This window comes from Balaenoptera physalus (genome assembly GCF_965194825.1).
Source record: "Balaenoptera physalus genome assembly, chromosome: 16".
NCBI lineage: Eukaryota > Metazoa > Chordata > Mammalia > Artiodactyla > Balaenopteridae > Balaenoptera > Balaenoptera physalus.
In genome coordinates, this window is record NC_138898.1 from 27,539,481 (window position 1) to 27,558,393 (window position 18,913).

General features: G+C 36.3%; 1 long non-coding RNA gene across 1 annotated transcript; it reads left to right on the forward strand.

Moving 5' to 3' along the window:
- Positions 1-273: 273 nt before the first annotated feature.
- Positions 274-17,674, forward strand: LOC309646198. Its single transcript, XR_014255210.1, has 3 exons — positions 274-4,468; positions 4,808-9,872; positions 17,370-17,674. It is a non-coding gene; the product is annotated as an uncharacterized lncRNA (long non-coding RNA).
- The last annotated feature ends 1,239 nt before the right edge of the window (positions 17,675-18,913 follow it).

The following is an 18,913-nucleotide window of genomic DNA, read 5'->3' on the forward strand; positions in this document are numbered from 1 at the left end:
TCTGTGCGAGGGCTTTCTCTAGTTGTGGCAAGTGGGGGCCACTCTTCATCGCGGTGCGCGGGGCCTCTCATTATCACGGCCTCTCTTTTTGCGGAGCACAGGCTCCGACGCGCAGGCTCAGTAATTGTGGCTCACGGGCCTAGTTGCTCCGCGGCATGTGGGATCTTCCCAGACCAGGGTTCGAACCCGTGTCCCCTGCATTGGCAGGCAGATTCTCAACCACTGCGCCACCAGGGAAGCCCGTGCCACCAGGGAAGCCCTCATTCCTTTTTTAAAAGGAATTTCATATTTATTATTTTCCCTAGGTTTATTGAGATATTATTGACATATAACATGTAAGTTTAAGGTATACATGTGATGATTTGATAAATGTATATGTTGCAAGGTAATTGCCACTTTAAAGTTAGTTAATACCTCCATCCCTTCACATAATTAGATTTATATGTGTGATGAGAGCATTTAAGATCTACTCTATTAACCAATTTCAATTATATAATACAGTATTTTCATTATAGTCACCATGCTATACCTTAGATCCCCAGAACTTATTCATCTCAGAGCTGGAAGTCTGTACTCTTTGACTAACACCTCCCCATTTCTCTTGCCTCCCAATCTCTGGAAACCACTATTCTACTGTTTGTTTCTTTGAGTTCAGATTTTTTAGATTCAACTTATAAGTGAGAACATACAGTATTTATCTTTCTCTGCCTGAATTATTTCCCTTAGCATAATGCCTTCAAGTTTTATCCATATTGTCACAAAAGGTAGGATTTCTTTCTACTTTATGGCTGGATAATATTCCATTGTGTATATTTACCACATTTTCTTTATCCATTCCTCCATCGATAGACGCTTGTATCGTTTCCATGTTTTAGCTGTTGTGAATAATGCTGCAATAAATATATGGGTACAGGTACGTTTTTGAGACAGTGATTTCATTTCCTTTGGATATATACCAAAAGTGGGATTGCTAGATAATATGCTGGAACTATTTATAATTTTTTGAGGAACCTCTATACTTTGTGTACTCTGTGTACTCTATATACGCTATCCTTTGTAACCTCTATACTTTATACACTATATTTTCATAGTGGCTGTACCAATCTGCACTTCCACCAACAGTTCACAAGGGTTCCTTTTCTCTACAACCTTGCTAACACTTGTTGTCTGTTGTCTTTTTTATAATAACCATTCTAACAGGTGTGAGGTGATATCTCATTGTGGTTTTGATTTGCACATCCCTGATGATTAATAAGGTTGAACATCTTTTCTTGGACTTGTTGGCCATTTTTATGTCTTATTGAAAAAAAAAGTCTATTCAGGTCCTCTGTCCATTTAAAAATTAAATTGTTTGTTTTTTTGCTAGTGACTTGTATGAGTTCCTCCTATATTTGGTTTTAACACCTTATGAGCTAGATGATTTGCAAATATTTTCTCCCATTCTGTAGGTTATCTTTTTATTTTGCTCATTGTTTCTTTTATTTGCGAGAGCTTTTTAGTTTGATGTAGTTCCTCCTGTTTACTTTTGCTTTTGTTGCTTGTTTTCTGGTGTCATATCCAAAAATTTGTTGCCAAGACCAATGTCAAGGCATTTTTTACCTGTGTTTTCTTATAGGAGTTTTACAGTTTGGGGTCTTACATTTGTCTTTAATCCATTTTGATTTAATTTTTGTAAGGGGTGTAAAAAAGGCATCCAGTTACATTCTTCCACATATGGCTATCCAGTTTTACCAACACCATTCATTGAAGAGGCTCTCCTTCCACCATCAAGTCTTCTTGGTTCCCTTGTCAAATATTAGTTGACCTTATATGGGTGGATTTATCTCTGAGCTGTTTATTCTGTACCATTTGTCTCTGTGTCAATTTTTATTCCAGTATCATCTGTTTTGATTACTATTGTTTTGTAATAAAGTTAGAAATTAGGAATTGTGATGTTGTTAGTGTATAGAAATACAACTGATTTTTGCAAGTAGAGTTTGTATTCTGTAAATTTTCTGAATTCTTTTATTAGTTCTAACAGTCTTTTTTTGTGGAATCTTTAGGGTTTTCTCTATGGAAGATCATATCTACCAATAATGACAATTTTACATTTTTTTCTAATTTAGATACCTTTTATTTCTTTTTCTTGCCTAATTGCTCAAGCTAAAACTTCCAGTACCATGATGAATGGGATTACTGAGAGTGGAATCCTTGTCTTGATCCTGATCTTAGCAGGAAAGCTTTCAAATGTTCACCATTAAGTATGGTGTTAGCTGTGGTTTTGTCATATTTGGCCTTTATTTTGTAGACATATGTTCTTTCTATACCCAATGTCTTGAGAGTTTTCCTCATGAAAGAATTTTGAATTTTGTCAAATTTTTTTCTGCACCTATTTAGATTATCATAAGATTTTCTATCTTTCATTTTATTAATGTGAGGTATCACATTGATTAATTTGCATATGTTGAACCATCCTTGAGTCCCACGGATCCTATTTGCTCAGAGAATGTGATCCTTTTAATGTGCTGTTGAATTTGGTTTGCCAGTATTTGTTCAGAATGTTTGCATCCATATTCATCCAGGATATTCGCTTGTAGTATTTGTTTTTTGCTTTTATTTTTAACATCTTAATTGGAGTATAATTGCTTTGCAATGGTGTTAGTTTCTGCTATATAACAATGTGAATCAGCTATACATATACATATATCCCCATATATCCTCCCTCTTGTGTCTCCCTCCCACGCTCCCTATCTCATCCCTGTAGGTGGTGACAGAGCTCCGAGCTGATCTCCCTGTGCTATGTGGCTGCTTCCCACTAGCTATCTATTTTACATTGGTAGTATATATAACACCATGCCACTTTCTCACTTCGTCCCAGCTTACCTTCCCCCTCCGGGTGTCCTCAAGTCCATTCTTTACATCTGCGTCTTTATTCCTGTCCTCCCCCTGGGTTCTTCAGAACCAATTTTTTTTTTAGATTCCATATATATGTGTTAGCATACAGTATTTGTTTTTCTCTTTCTGACTTACTTCACTCTGTATGACAGACTCTATGTCCATCCACCTCACTACAAATAATGCAATTTCGTTTCTTTTTGTGGCTGAGTAATATTCCATTGTATATATGTGCCACATCTTCTTTACCCATTCATCTGTCAATGGATACTTAGGTTGATTCCAAGTCCTGGCTATTGTAAATAGTGATGCAATGAACATTGCGGTACATGACTATTTTTGAATTATAGTTTTCTCAGGGTATATGCCCAGTAGTGGGATTGCTGGGTCGTATGGTAGTTCTATTTTTAGTTTTTTAAGGGACCTCCATACTGTTCTCCATAGTGGCTGTATCAATTTACATTCCCACCAACAGTGCAAGAGGGTCGCCTTTTCTCCACCCCCTCTTCAGCATTTATTGTTTGTAGATTTTTTGATGATGGCCATTCTGACTGGTGTGAGGTGATACCTCACTGTAGTTTTGATTTGCATTGCTCTAATGATTAGTGATGTTGAGCATCCTTTCATGTGTTTGTTGGCAATCTGTATATCTTCTTTGGAGAAATGTCTATTTAGATCTTCTGCCCATTTTTGGATTGGGTTGTTTGTTTTTTTTATATTGAGCTGCATGAGCTGCTTGTAAATTTTAGAGATTAATCCTTTGTCAGTTGCTTCATTTGCAAATATTTTCTCCCATTCTGAGAGTTGTCTTCTTGTCTGGGTATGGTTTCTCTTGCTGTGCAAAAGCTTTTAAGTTTTATTAGGTCCCATTTGTTTATTTTTGTTTTTATTTCTATTTCTCTAGGAGGTGGGGCAAAAAGGATCTTGCTGTGATGTATGTCATAAAGTGTTCTTCCTAGGTTTTCCTCTAAGAGCTGTATAGTGTCTGACCTTACATTTAGGTCTTTAGTCTATTTTGAGTTTATTTTTGTGTATGGTGTTAGGGAGTGTTCTAATTACATTCTTTTACATGTAGCTGTCCAGTTTTCCCAGCACAACTTTTGAAGAGGCTGTCTTTTCTCCATTGTATATTCTTGCTTCCTTCATCAAAAATAAGGTGACCATATGTGTGTGGGTTTATGTCTGGGCTTTCTATCCTATTCCATTGATGTATTTTTCTGTTTTTATGCTAGTACAAAACTGCCATGATTACTGTAGCTTTGTAGTATAGTCTGAAGTCTGGGAGCCTGATTCCTCCAGCTACGTTTTTCTTTCTCAAGATTGCTTTGGCTATTCGGGATCTTTTGTGTTTCTATACAAATTGTGAAATTTTTTGTTCTAGTTCTGTGAAAAATGCCATTGGTAACTTGATAGGGATTGCATTGAATCTGTAGATTGCTTTGGGTAGGAGAGTCATTTTCACAATGTTGATTCTGTCATTCCAAGAACATGGTATATCTCTCCATCTATTTGTATCATCTTTAATTTCTTTCATCAGTGTCTTATAGTTTTCTGCATACAGGTCTTTTGTCTCCTTAGGTAGGTTTATTCTTAGGTTTTTTTTTTTTTTTTAAAGATTCTCTTCTTTTTTTATTTTATTTTATTTTATTTATTTATTTTATTTATGGCTGTGTTGGGTCTTCATTTCTGTGCGAGGGCTTTCTCTAGTTGTGGCAAGTGGGGGCCACTCTTCATCGCGGTGCGCGGGCCTCTCACTATCACGGCCTCTCTTGTTGCGGAGCACAGGCTCCAGACGCGCAGGCTCAGTAATTGTGGCTCACGGGCCCAGTTGCTCCGCGGCATGTGGGATCTTCCCAGACCAGGGCTCGAACCCGTGTCCCCTGCATTGACAGGCAGATTCTCAACCACTGCACCACCAGGGAAGCCCTCTTAGGCATTTTATTCTTTTCATTGCAGTGGTAAATGGGAGTATTTCCTTAATTTCTCTTTCAGATTTTTCATCATTAATGTATACGAATGCAAGAGATTTCTGTGCATTAATTTGTATCCTGCTTCTTTACCATATTCATTGATTAGCTCCAGTACCTTTCTGGTAGAGTCTTTCAGATCCTCTATGTATACTATCATGTCATCTACAAACAGTGACAGCTTTACTTCTTCTTTTCTGATTTGGATTCCTTTTATTTCTTTTTCTTCTCTGATTGCTGTGCCTAAAACTTCCAAAACTATGTTGAATAATAGTGGTGAGAGTAGGCAACCTTGTCTCCTTCCTGATCTTAGTGGAAAAGGTTTCCATTTTTCACCATAGAGAACGTTGTTGGCTGTGGGTTTGTCATATATGGCCTTTATTATGTTGAGGTAAGTTTCCTCTATGCCTACTTTCTGGAGGGTTTTTATCATAAACCGGTGTTGGATTTTGTTGAAAGCATTTTCTGCAACTATTGAGATGATCATATGATTTTTATCTTTCAATTTGTTAATATGGTATATCACACTGATTGATTTGCATATATTGAAGAATCCTAGCATTCCTGAGATAAACCCCACTTCATTATGCTGTATGATCCTTTTAATGTGCTGTTGGATTCTGTTTGCTAGTATTTTGTTGAGGATTTTGCATCTATGTTCATCAGTGATATTGGCCTGTAGTTTTCTTTTTTTGTGATATCTTTGTCTGGTTTTGGTATCACAGTGATGATGGCTTCATAGAACGAATTTGGGAGTGTTCCTGCCTCTGCTATATTTTGGAAGAGTTTGAGAAGGATAGGTGTTAGCTCTTCTCTAAATGTTTGATAGAATTCGCCTGTGAAGCCATCTGGTCCTGGGCTTTTGTTTGTTGGAAGATTTTTAATCACAGTTTCAATTTCAGTGCTTGTGATTGGTCTGTTTACATTTTCTATTTCTTCCTGGTTCAGTCTCAGAAGATTGTGCTTTTCCAAGAATTTGTCCATTTCTTCCAGGTTGTCCATTTTATTGGCATATACTTGATTGTAGTAAACTCTCATGATCCCTTGTATTTCTGCAGTGTCAGTTGTTACTTCTCCTTTTTCATTTCTAATTCTATTAATTTGAGTCTTCTCCCTTTTTTGCTTCATGAGTCTGGCTAATGGTTTATGAATTTTGTTTATCTTCTCAAAGAAACAGGTTTTAGTTTTATTGATCTTTGCTATTGTTTCCTTCATTTCTTTTTCATTTATTCCTGATCTGATCTTTATGATTTCTTTCCTTCTGCTAATTTTGGGGTTTTTTTCTTCTTCTTTCTCTAATTGCTTTAGGTGTAAGTTTAGGTTGTTTATTTGAGGTGTTTCTTGTTTCCTGATGTAGGACTGTATTGCTATAAACTTCCCTCTTAGAACTGCTTTTGCTGCATCCCATAGGTTATGGGTCGTCGTGTTTTCATTGTCATTTGTTTCTAGGTACTTTTGATTTCCTCTTTGATTTCTTCAGTGATCTCTTGTTTATTTAGTAGTGTAATGTTTAGCCTCCATCTGTTTGTATTTTTTACGTATTTTTTTCCTGTAATTGATATCTCATCTCATAGCGTTGTGGTCAGAAAAGATACTTGATAAGATCTGAATTTTCTTAAATTTTCCAAGGCTTGATTTGTGACCCGAGATATGATCTATCCTGGACAATGTTCCATGAGCACTTGAGAAGAAAGTGTATTCTATTGTTTTTGGATGGAATGTCCTATAACTATCAATTAAGTCCATCTTCTTTAATGTATCATTTAAAGCTTGTGTTTCCTTATTGATTTTGATTTTGTATGATCTGTCCATTGGTGAAAGTGGAGTGTTAAAGTCCCCTACTATGATTGTGTTACTGTCAATTTTGCCTTTCATGGCTGTTAGCATTTACCTTATGTATTGAGGTGATCCTATGTTAAGTGCATAAATATTTACAATCGTTTTAACTTCTTCTTGGATTGATCCCTTGATAATTATGTAGTGCCCTTCTTTGTCTCTTGTAAGAGTCTTTATTTTAAAGTCTATTTTGTCTGATATGAGAATTGCTACTTCAACATTCTTTTGACTTCCATTTGCATGGAATATCTTTTTCCATCCCCTCACTTTCAGTCTGTATGTATCCCTAGGTCTGAAGTGAGTCTCTTGTAAACAACATATATACAGGTCTTGTTTTTGTATCCATTCACCCAGTGTATGTCTTTTGGTTGGAGCATTTAATCCATTTACATTTAAGGTAGTTATCAATATGTATGTTCCTATAACCATTTTCTTAATTGTTTTGGGTTTGTTATTGTAGGTCTTTTCCTTCTCTTGTTTTTCCTGCCTAGAGATGTTCCTTTAGCATTTGTTGTAAAGCTGGTTTGGTGGTACTGAATTCTCCTAGCTTTTGCTTGTCTGTAAAGGTTTTAATTTCTCCGTCGAATCTGAATGAGATCCTTGCTGGGTAGAGTAATCTTGGTTGTAGGTTTTTCCCTTTCATCACTTTAAATATGTTCTGCCACTCCCTTCTGGCTTGCAGAGTTTCTTTTGAAAGATCAGCTGTTAACTTTATGGGGATTTCCTGGTATGTTATTTGTTGCTTTTCCTTTGCTGCTTTTAATATTTTTTCTTTGTATTTAATTTTTGATAGTTTGGCCAATATGTCTTGGTGTGTTTCTCCTTGGATTTATCCTGTATGGGACTCTCTGAACTTCCTGAGCTTGAGTAACTATTTCCTTTCCCATATTAGGGAAGTTTTCAACTATAATCTCTTCAAATATTTCCTCAGTCCCTTTCTTTTTCTCTTCTTCTTCTAGGACCCCTATAATTCGAATGTTGGTGCGTTTAATGTTGTCCCAGAGGTCTCTGAGACTGTTGTCAATTCTTTTCATTCTTTTTTCCTCTATTCTTCTCTGCAGTAGTTATTCCCACTATTTTATCTTCCAGGTCACTTATCCGTTCTTCTGCCTCAGGTATTCTGCTATTGATTCCTTCTAGAGAATTTTTAATTTCATTTATTGTGTTGTTCATCATTTTTGTTTGCTCTTTAGTTCTTCTAGGTCCTTGTTAAACGTTTCTTGTATTTCCTCCATTCTATTTGCAAGACTTTCGGTCATGCTTACTATCATTAGTCTGAATTCTTTTTCAGGTAGACTGCCTATATCCTCTTCATTTGTTTGGTCTGGTGGGTTTTTTCCTGGCTCCTTCATTTGCTGTGTGTTTCTCTGTCTTCTCATTTTGCTTAATTTACTGTGTTTAGGGTCTCCTTTTTGCAGGCTGCAGGTTCATAGTTCCCTTTGTTTTTGGTGTCTGCTCCCAGCTAAATTTGGTTCAGTGGGTTATGTAGGCTTCCTGGTGATAGGAAGTAGGGCCTGTGTTCTGGTGGATGAGTCTGGATCTTGTCTTTCTGGTGAGCAGGACCATCTCTGGTGGTGTGTTTTTGGGTTCTGTGACCTTATTATGATTTTAGGCAGCCTCTCTGCTAATGTGTAGAGTTGTGTTCCTGTCTCGCTAGTTATTTGGCACAGGGTGTCTAGCACTGTAGCTTGCTGGTCATTGAGTGGAGTTGGTCTAAGTGTTGAGATGGAGATCTCTGGGAGAGCTTTCACCATTTGATATTACATGGAATCAGGAGGTCTCTGGTGGACCAGTGTCCTGAACTTGGCTCTCCCACCTCAGAGGCTCAGGCCTGATGCCTGGCTGGAGCACCAAGACCCTGTCAGCTACACGGTTCAGAAGAAAAGGGGGATAAAAAAGAAAGAAAGAAAATATAAAATAAAACAAAACAAAGTTATTAAAATAAAAAATAAACAAATAACTATTAAAAGGAAAAAAATTAAATGTAATTAAAAAAAGAAAAAAGAGAGAAAGAAAGAAAAAAGAGAGCAACCAAACCAAAAAACAAATCCACCAATAATAACAAGCACTTAAAATCTATACTAAAAAGAAAAAAAAAAAGAAAACCAAAAAAGAACAAAAAAAACCCTGGACAGACAGAACCCTAGGACAAATGGTAAAAGCAAAACTATACAGACAAAGCCACACAAAGAAGCATACACATAGACACTCACAAAAAGAGAAAAAGGAAAAAAATATATATATATTAAAAAAAAGGAAGACAGCAACCAAATCAATAAACAAATCTACCAATGATAATAAACTCTAAATACTAAACTAAGATTAACATAAAACCAGAAACAAATTAGATGCAGAAAGCAAACTCCAAGTCTACAGTTGCTCCCAAAGTCCACCGCCTCAATTTTGGGATGATTCGTTGTCTATTCAGGTATTCCACAGATGCAGGGTACATCAAGTTGATTGTGGAGATTTAATCGGCTGTTCCTGAGGCTGCTGGGAGAAATTTCCCTTTCTCTTCTTTTTTCGCACACCTCCTGGTGTTCAGCTTTGGATGTGGCTCTGCCTCTGTGTGTAAGTCACCTGAGGGCCTTTTTTCTTCACTCAGACAAGACAGGGTTAAAGTAGCAGCTGATTAGGGTGCTCTGGCTCACTTAGCCCAGGGGAGGGAGGGGTACGGTAGTTATAATTGGAATGCAGGGCAAGCCTGCAGTGGCAGAGGCCAGCATGACGTTGCAACAGCCTGAGGTGTGCCAGGTGTTCTCCTGGGAAGTTGTCCCTGGATAATGGGACCCTGGCCGTGGCGGGCTGCACAGGCTCCCGGGAGGGGAGGTGTGCATAGTGACCTGTCCTTGCATACAGGATTCTTGGTGGCTGCAGCCACAACCTTAGCATTTTATGCCCGTCTCTGGTGTCCGAGCTAATAGCCGTGGCTCGCCCCAGTCTCTGGAGCTCATTTAGGCAGTGCTCTGAATCCCCTCTCCTTGCGCAGCCTGAAACAATGGTCTCTTGACACTTAGGCAAGTCCAGACTTTTTCCCAGATTCCCTCCAAGCTAGCTGTACTGCACTAGCCCCCTTCAGGCTGTGTTCACTCAGCCAACCCCAGTCCTCTCCCTGGGATCTGACCTCCGAAGCCCGAGCCTGAGCTCCCATCCCCCACCCGTCCCAGCGGATGAGTAGACAAGCCTCTCGGGCTGGTGAGTGCTGGTCGGCACCGATCCTCTGTTCGGGAATCTCTCTGCTTTGCCCTCCGCACCCCTGTTGCTGTGCTCTCCTCCGTGGTTCCAAAGGTTCCCCCTTGCCACCCCCTGTCTCCACCAGTGAAGGGGCTTCCTACTGTGTGGAAACTTTCTCTCCTTCACAGCTCCCTCCCACTGGTTCATGTCCCATCCCTATTCCTTTTTCTCTGTTTTTTCTTTTTTCTTTTTTGCCCTACCCAGGTACGTGGGGAATTTCTTGCCTTTTGGGAAGTCTGAGGTCTTCTGCCAGCATTCAGTAGGTGTTCTGTAGGAGTTGTTCCACATGTAGAAGTTTTTCTGATGTATTTGTGCGGAGGAAGGTGATCTCTACGTCTTACTCCTACGCCATCTTGAAGGTCTCCTCTGTTTGTTTGGTTTTTGTTTTTGCTTGTAGTGTCCTTATCTGTCTTTGGTATCAGAGTAAGGCTGGTCTTATAAAATAAGTTTGGGAGTGTTCCCTCCTCTTGAATTTTTGGAAGAGTTTGAGAAGCGTAAGTGTTAGTTTTTCTTTAACCAATGAAATCATAACGTCTCAGGCTTTTTTTGATGGGTTTTATTTTTGTTTTTGTTTTGTTTTTTTAAATTACTGATTTAATCTCCCTACTCATTATTGGTGTGTTTAAATATTCTATTTTATCATGGTTCAGTCATAATAGGTTGTATATTTATGGTATTTATACATTTTTTTCTACATTATCCAATTTTTTGGCCTATAATTGTTCATAGTAATCCCTTATGATTCCTTATATTTAGTTGCATCAGTTATAATTTTTCTCCTTAATTTCTTATTTATTTATTTAATTGATTCTTCTCCTTTTTTTCTTAATTATTATAGCTCAGCATTCTCAATTTTGTTTATCTTTTAAAAAACCAGCTCTTAGTTTTATTGATCTTTCTTAATTTTTTTTCTTGTTCCTATTTCATTTATTCTCACTAGATGTTTATTTCCTTACTTCTGCTAGTTGGGCTTCGTTTTTTATTCTTTTTCTAATTCCTTGAGGTATAATATTAGGTCACTTATTTGAGATTTCTTTTTTCTTAATGTAGACATTTATTGCTTTAAATTTCCATATTAAAACTCCTTTTGCTGCATCCCCAAATTTTGATATGTTTTGTTTCCATTTTCAGTTGTTTCAAGATATTTTCTGATTTCTGTTTTTGATTTATTCATTGACTCATTGGTTGTTCAGGAGTGTGTTATTTAATTTCCACACATTTTTGAATTTTTCTATTTTTCTTCTATTATTGATTCTAGTTTTATACTATTGTGGTTGTAAAAGATGCTTGGCATTATTTCAGTCTTCTTACATTTGCAAAGGCTTGTTTTATGAATTAATGTATGATCTATTCTGGAGAATGTTCTGTGTGTGTGTGAGAAGTATGTCTATTCTGTTGTTGTTGGGATGTTCCATATGTGTCTGTTAGATATATTTTGTCTAAGGTATAGTTCAAGTCCTTTGCTTTCTTATTGATTTTCTGTCTGGATGATCTATCCATTATTGAAAGTTAGGTATTAAGTTCCCTTCTATTATTGTATGGTTGTCTATTCCTCTCTTCAGATATGTTAGTAATTGCATAACATATTTAGGTGTTCTCATGTTGGGTACATATACATTTACAATTTTTATGTCCTCTTGATGAATTGACTTATATAATAACATATACCATTAGTATATGATATTATATCATTATATAATAACCTTCTTTGTCTCCTGAGATAGTTTTTGAGTTAAAATATATTTTGTCTGATATTATAACAGATACTCATTCTGTATTTTGGTTTCTGTTTGCATGGAGTATCTTTTTCTGTCTCTTCACTTTGAGCTCATGTGTTCTTTTAATGTTGAAGTGAATCTCTTATAGGCAGCATATAGTTGGGTCTTGTTTTTTTTGTTGTTGTTTTTAATGCATTCAGCCATTTTTTTTTGATTGGTCTTGGGTTTGTGGGAGCTTACAGGAAGCCTAGTGCTTTGGAAACCACCTGGTTCCATGGAAGTTGCCTGGAGCCAGTACATGCCAGATTGAGCTGGGGCCCTTGATTTACAGGACCTATCAGTAGTCTACACCAATGACACTGCCTGGGACCTCAGGAGCCAGCAGATGCTGGGATGAGTTCGGGGTTTGGATTTGCAGGGGCCTGCCAGGAACCTGGTGCCACAGATATTGCCTGGGGTAGCAGGGGCTGCCTGGGACCACTGGAGCTGTCAGGCACTGAGGTGAGCAGAAGGCCTGAATTCACAGGAGCCCACTGGTAGCCTGGAGCCTCCTTGGTTAGATTTATTTCCAGGTATTTTATTCTTTTGAATGCAATTGTAAATAAGATTGTTTTCTTAACTTTTCTTTCTGATAGTTCATTGTTAATGTATAGAAACACAACAGATTTCTGTATATTAATTTTGTATCCTGAAACTTTACTGAATTTATGTATTAGTTCTAATGAATTTTTGGAAGCATGTTTAAGATTGTCTATATAAGGTATCATGTCATCTGCAAACAGTGATGGTTTTACTTCTTCATTTCAAATTCAGATTAATTTATATCTTTTTCTTCCCTTATTGCTGGAGCTAGGACTTCCTTTACTATGTTGAATAAAAGAGGTGGTAGTGGACATCCTTGTCTTGTTCCTTATCTTAGAGAAAATGTTTTCAGGTTTTCACCATTGAGTATGATGTTAGCGGTGGACCTGTCATATATGGCCTTTATTATGTTGAGGTATATTCTGCCTATAACCACATTATTGAGAGATTTTTGTCATGATCATTTGACTTTTATTTTCAATTTGTTAATGTGGTGTATCACATTGTTTGATTTGTGGATATTGAAAAATCCTTGCATCCCTTGGATAAATCCCACTTGATAATGGTGTATGAGCCTTTAAGTGCATTTTTGGAGTTTGTTTGCTAGTATTTTGTTGTGGATTTCTGGAGCTATGTTCACCAGTGATACTGACTTGTAATTTTCTTTTTCATGATATCTTTGTCTGGTTTTGGTATAAGGGTGATGGTGGCCTCATAGAATGAGTTTGGAAGTGTTCCTTCTGCAATTTTGGGGAATAGCTTCAGAAAGATAGATGTTTCCTCTTTCTCTAAATGTTTGGTAGAATTCACCTGTGAAGCCCTCTGGTCCTGGCCTTTTGTTTGTAAGTTATTTTAAAATTACTGATACAATTTTATTACTAGTAATTGGTCTGTTCATATTTTCTATTTCCTCCTTATTTAGTCTTAGGAGATTGTGCATTCTTAGTAATTTGCCCATTTCTTCTATGTTGTCCATTTTATTGGTGTATAATTGTTCAGAGTAATCTCTTATAATTCTGTGCATTTCTGTGGTGTCAGAATATCTTTTTTTTTTCCATTTCTGATTTTATTGATTTGAACCCTTTCTGTTTTTTTTTTTTCTTTATGAGTCAGGCTAAATGTTTATCAATTTTGTTTATTTTTTCAAAGAACCAACTCTTATTTTCATTGATGTTTTCTATTTTGTTTTAGTCTCTTTTTCATTTATTCATGCTCTGATCTTAAATATTTCTTTTTCTTTGACTTTGGGATTTCTTTGTTCATCTTTTTCTTTTTCCTATAGGTGTAATGTTGGGTTGTTTATTTGAGATTTTTCTTGTTTCTTAAGGTAGGCTTGTATCACTATAAACTTTCCCCTTAGAACTTCTTTTGTTGTGACCCATGGATTTTGTATTAATTAATTAATTAATTAATTAATTAGTTTTAATTTTAGGTGTGTTGGGTCTTCGTTGCTGTGTGCAGGCTTTCTCTAGTTGCAGCAAGTAGGGGCTACTCTTCATTGTTCTGTACAAGCTTCTCATTGCAGTGGCTTCTCTTGTTGCGGAGCACAGGCTCTAGGCATGCAGGCTTCAGTAGGTGTGGCTCGCGGGCTCTAGAGCACAGGCTCAGCAGTTGTGATGCACGGGCTTAGTTGCTCTGCAGCATGTGGGATCTTCCCAGACAAGGGTTCAAACCCATGTCCTCTGCATTGACAGACGGATTCTTAACCACTGTGCCACCAGGGAAGTCCCTAGATTTTGGATCATTGTATTTTCATTTTCATTTTTTCTCTAGGTATTTTTATTTCCTCTTTGAGTTTTTCAGTAACCTATTGGTTTTTAGTATCATATGTTTAGGCGTCAATTTTTTTTTTTTTGGCAGGGTTTTATTGTTATAGTTGATTTCTAGTCTCATAGTGTTCTGGTCAGAAAAGATGCTTGTGTCATTTCACTCCTCTTAAATTTATTGAGACTTGTTTTGTGGCCTAGCATGTGATCGATCTATCTTGGAGAATGTTCCATGAGCACTTGAAAAGAATGTGTATTCTGCTACTTTTAGATAGAATGTTCTACATATATATTAAGTCCATCCTGTCTAATGAGTTGTTTAAGGCCAAGGTTTTCTTATTGATTTTCTGCCTGGATGATCTGTCCATGATGTAAGTATAAGTTAAATTCCTCTACTATTTTTATATTATTGTCAATTTCTCCCTTAATGTTTGTTAATATTTGTTTTATGTATTTAGGTGTTCCTATGTTGGGTGCATATATATTTAGAAAAGTTACATCTTCTTGTTGGATCAATCCCTTTATCATTATGTAATGTCCTTCTTTGTCTCTTGTTACAGGTTTTGTTTTAATGTCTATTTTGTCTGATATAAGTATTGCTACCCTAGCTTTCTCTTAATTTCAATCTGTGAGGATTACATTTTACCATCCCCTCACTTTCCATCTGTGTGTGTTTTTATATATGGTTAGTCTCTCATAGGCAATATGTGTGTGTGTGTGTGTGTGTGTTTCTTTTATTTGTTTAGCCACTCTATGTCTTTTGATAGGAGCATTTAATCCATTCACATTTAAAGTCATTATTGATAGTTATGTACTTATTGCCATTTAGTTAATTGTTTTTGACATGTTTCTGTAGTTCTTTTTTGTTCCTTTCTTCTTTTTCTGTCTTCCTTTGTGATTTGATGACTATCTTACTATTATGTTTGGATTCTTTTCTCTTTTTGGTGTGTTTACATCTTACAGATATTTCGGTTTTTGGTTACCATAAAGTTCATATATAACAACATATATATGGGATTATTTTAAGTTGATCTCTTAAATTCAATTCATTTTGACTATCCTGCATTTTTACTACCTCCCCATATTAATTATGCTTGACACTGTATTTTACATCTTTTTGCTTTGTGTATCCCTTTACTACTTTCTGTGTATATAGATTTTGTTTTATTAACATTTCTACTCACTTTTTATAAGAGGTTGATCTACTACCTTTACTGTATATTTGCCTTTACCAATGAGATTTTTCCTTTCACAACTTTTATATTTTTAGTTGTGGTCTTTTTTCCCCGCCACTAATAGGAATCCCTTTAATATCTTGCAAAGCTTGTTTAGTGGTGCTGAACTTTAGCTTTTGCTTATCTGTAAAACTCTTTATCTCTCCTTCAAATCTGAATGATTGCCTTGCTGGGTAGAGTATTCTTGGTTGTAAGTTTTTCCATTTCATTACTCTAAATGTATTTGCCACTCCCTTCTGTCCTGCAACTTTTCCATTGAAAAGTCAGCTGATAGTCTTACGGAAGTTCTCTTGTACATAAGCAGTTGCCTTTTCACTTGCTGCTTTTAATAATCTCTCTTTATCTTTAATTTTTGTCATTTTGAATATAAGGTGCCTCAGTGTGGAATGCTTTAGGTTGTTTTTGTTTGGGACTCTCTGTGCTTCCTGGGTAAGGATGTCTCTTCCTTTCCCAGTATAGAAAAATTTTCAGCTTTTATTTCTTCAAATATGCCCTCTGTCCCTTTTTTTCTATCTTCTTCTGGGATCCCCATAATGTGAATGTTATTATGCTTGATGTTGTCCCAGAGTTTTCTTAAACTGTCCTCATTTTTAAAATTATTTTTGTTGTGGTACTACTAGGGTGATTTCCACTACTCTGCCTTCCAGTTGCTGTTCCATTCTTCTGTATCATCTAATGTACTGTTGATTCCTTCTGGTGTATTTTTTATTTCAGTTTTTGTACACTTCAGCTCTTTGGTTCTTGTTTCTATTTTCTAACTCTTATTTCAACTTCTCATGGTGTTAATCCATTCTTCTTCATTGAGCCTTTTTATGATTACCCTGAAATCGTTTTTTAAAGTTGAAGTATAGTTTATTTACAATATTATTTAGTTTCTGGTGTACAACATAGTGATTCAATATTTTTATAAACTGTACTCCATTTAAAGTTATTACAAAATAATGGATACATTTCTCTGTGCTGTACAATATATTTTATTACTTATTTATTTTATACATAATAGTTTGCACCTCATAATACCCTACACATATCTTGCCCCACCTCCCTTCCCTCTCCCAAGAGAGTTGTCACTCCACAGTTTTGAGTCATGTACACCAGAAATTAAATCTTGGCTCTCTCCCTTATCAGTTTGGTGGTCTTAGCAGGAACATGGTCTTTTTTTGTGCTTCAGTTTTCTTATTTGAAAAATAGAGATAATGACAGGTTGTTGTAAGTTTTCATTGAAAAATCAATATTCAATAAAAATTCTTGGCACAAGTAGTGTTAAATGTTTGATAATTGTCATTATTTTCTTTCTAAAGGCCTCTTTTTCTTTTAAGAAACCTAAATATTTCTAATAATTAATGCTTATAGAATATGTCAGGAACTTTATCACTAAAGTATTTTTAGTCAACAGTCTTGTATACACAGGTATATATCTGAGTGACTGATTTGTTGGCATGTGATTGATACATGGTTATGAAGGCACACCAATGGGTGTGTATAGTAAGCCCTTATGTCCATGTTCAGTTTGTGTGTGATTATGGATCTGTAAATAAATTGAATTGTACACATGTATACATGCCAATGTGCCCATTGATATACTGTACCTCTCTCAGTGCACAAAGTGTTTCATACATAGTACATGTTTATTGTTTAAAAGCATGGAGGTATTGATAAACATGTGAGCAAATATATGTGTGTCCTGACTTGAAGTAGACCCTGGCTATCTTGAAGTAGTTGAGCATTAGGAGCAGACATCTGTTCAGGCAAATGACATCTTGCCCAACAATGCTCACATAGGCAAATACTGTTTTCTTAAACTCTCAGGAAAATACCTTTATGTAATAATAATAACACTAGGGACAACAACAAAAGCTAAAGTTTGGTTACCTCTTAGTAAGTGCCAGGCACTATTCTAAACATTTTAAAAGACATTAACTCATGTCATTAACTCACGATAACCTTAAAATGTAGTTTATTATTATTGCCATTGTAGAGATGAGAACAATAGAGAGACAGAGAGCTTAAGTTACTTGTTCAAAGACCAAGATCTAGTAAATGACAGAGCCAAGGTTTGAATCTAGATGATTTTTATTACAGCTCCTATGCACTTAACGTTGTATGTCTTCTGGTATCATGTTGCATAGAGATTAACCATAGTCATATCTTTCTCAGGAAGCATGAAGAACTTACTAAGAAATCAGAAGACAGATTTTGGAAGTACATGTGAGAAAGACCAAGGATTATGCAGAAAGAAATGCAGAACTTATGAAGTTGAACTGCACTACTGTGCAAATGGCAGAAAGTGCTGTATGAAATCATATTCGACCATGCTTTCTCATGTAGTAGAGGAGAATATTAACTGGTCAAAATTTATAGTCACCACAAGTCAACCTACTTACTGAAGATTATCAACCTTTTCCCCTTTTGAAAACCTTCCTGTCAATTTTTTTTTCATTATTAAATTTCATTCCAGCCTCCTCGGTCTGTCTTTTACTCTATGAAGATTCATGATTAGAGGAGGAAAGTTGGGAGGAAGCCATAGAATTTGGTAAAATGTTCCAGAAAAAAAAAAACAAATAAAATTCTGGGATAGTTCAGTAGATGTAGAGAATACAGAGGAAGGGAGATTATATCTTGCTTGCTTACCACAGAGTGTGAAAAAAAACATGAGCAAGCAAGTCACAAAATTGGGTATCTAAATGGTCACTAAACAGGGTGTCAATACTCATTAGCTATCAAGTAAAACTCAATTAAATAATCAGTGAGGGGCTTCCCTAGTGGTGCAGTGGTTAAGAATCCACCTGCCAATGCAGGGGACATGGGTTCGAGCCCTGGTCCAGGAAGATCCTACATGCCATGGAGCAACTAAGCCAGTGCGCCACAACTACTGAGCCTGTGCTCTAGAGCCCACGAGCCACAACTACTGAGCCCATATGCCACAACTATTGAAGCCCATGCGCCTAGAGCCTGTGATCCACAATGAGAAGCCACCGCAATGAGAAGTCCATGCACTACAACAAAGACTAGCCCCCAATCACCACAACTAGAGAAAGCCCATGTGCAGCAACGAAGACCCAATGTCACCAAAATTAAATAAATAAATAAATTTATATTAAAAAAAAAGAACCACATCAGTGAGGTGTTACTTAACATATGACAAATGGCTGAACATATGATAATTCCATATGTTGCTAAGGGTGCGGAGGAACTGGAACCCTTATATACTCCTTGTAGGTATATAAATGAAAAACTCAACATATGCATCTCATATGCTTCACCATATACATATACATAACAGAAATGAGTACATATGTTCACAAAAAGGCATGTACAAGAATGTTCGTAGAAGCATTTTCTTAGCTGTAAAGTGCATTAACAAGAGAATAAATATACTACATTACAATGACAATTAATAGACTGTTTCTCTGCACAATAACATGGATCAAACTCGCTAACACAATGGTGAGTAAAGAAAACCATGATTCCCTTTTACATAGAGTTTAAAAAGAATAAAAATAGTTATATGGTATTAGAAATCAGGATAGTGATAACCTTTGCAAAGGAAAATGAATTGAATGTCTATAATGCTGGTAATTTTATTTCTTGACCTGGGTATTTGTGACATGGACTTGTTACTTTTGTGATAATTCATCAGACTATATACTTATGCTTTTTGCACTGTTTTATAGATATGTTATGCTTCAAGTAAAATGATT